The sequence below is a fragment of the Limulus polyphemus genome, unplaced genomic scaffold (genome assembly GCF_000517525.1).
Source record: "Limulus polyphemus unplaced genomic scaffold, Limulus_polyphemus-2.1.2 Scaffold6679, whole genome shotgun sequence".
Taxonomy (NCBI): domain Eukaryota; kingdom Metazoa; phylum Arthropoda; class Merostomata; order Xiphosura; family Limulidae; genus Limulus; species Limulus polyphemus.
Window position 1 is genome coordinate 29,871 of NW_013672289.1, and position 1,016 is coordinate 30,886.

At 33.3% G+C, this 1,016-nt stretch overlaps 1 pseudogene; it reads left to right on the plus strand.

Moving 5' to 3' along the window:
- Window positions 1–1,016, plus strand: part of LOC106473961 — a 32,373-nt pseudogene that overhangs the window by 24,422 nt on the left and 6,935 nt on the right.

Sequence of the window (1,016 nt, forward strand, 5' to 3'; positions counted from 1 at the left end):
GATTTTGACAGAAAATATTGTATTAAGATATGAATATGGGTTTAATACAGCTTATTGCTCTTAATTCATTTTTCACACTTAACATTTTATGGGTGTGTTTTTTTAGCATAATACAGTTTATTTAAGCACATGGAGTCTACATAGATTGAAGTTTGAAACCATCATACACATATATTTTTATGTTTTATTAACAGGCTAATACTCAAACACTGACAAAGCGTGGATTAAAAACTGATAGTTATGCAAAATGAACACAGTTTTAATGATGTGGTACTATACTTATGTTATTTTTTTAAATTATATTTTAGGTATCGTTTTGCAGCACTACCAAGCAGGTTTGCTCACTCAGAAGATAAACGTATCCAGCCAAGGACATCACTCAAGCTGTTTCAAGGTTCTCAATTGCTAAGTGGTGAAAAGTTACAGTTTCAGCGTCTCTTAAATGCTTGGTATGGAAACCCAAAACAAATGTGGCGCTTGCTATTTCGTGCTTCCACACATGGGTATTCAGCTGAGTCTTTCCACCATCACTGTGATGGTCACAGCCCAACGTTTATCATTGTTTTAGTAAGTGTGATTGTATATTACTATAGGCTGGGTGATAATGTGTCTAAAAGCTTTAGAGTATTGTACTATGTACTTTATATTTCTTGGTGCTCACATAATGAAACAAGTTGTTTGCATTGGTTGTTATGAGATGACACACTTTACAAGTGAACTGTGTATTTTTCTTTTTTTCTGGGCACGTATATGTGGAACAGTGATAAGCACACTCACACATGCCATTCTGTTTTGTTTTGGTTATTTGATATTAAACCTGGTACTTTCATCATCCAAGAACCTGAACTAGTGAACTGATTACTTCTTCTAATTTGCATCATCAATGAAGAATGAATAAATTTATACACAATTTTAAGGAATACAATGTCAAATTAATTGCACAATAAATAATTTATTAAAAACAGAGACCAGCCCTAAAAAGGCTCTACATGTGTTGGTGTTCATATGCCACCATC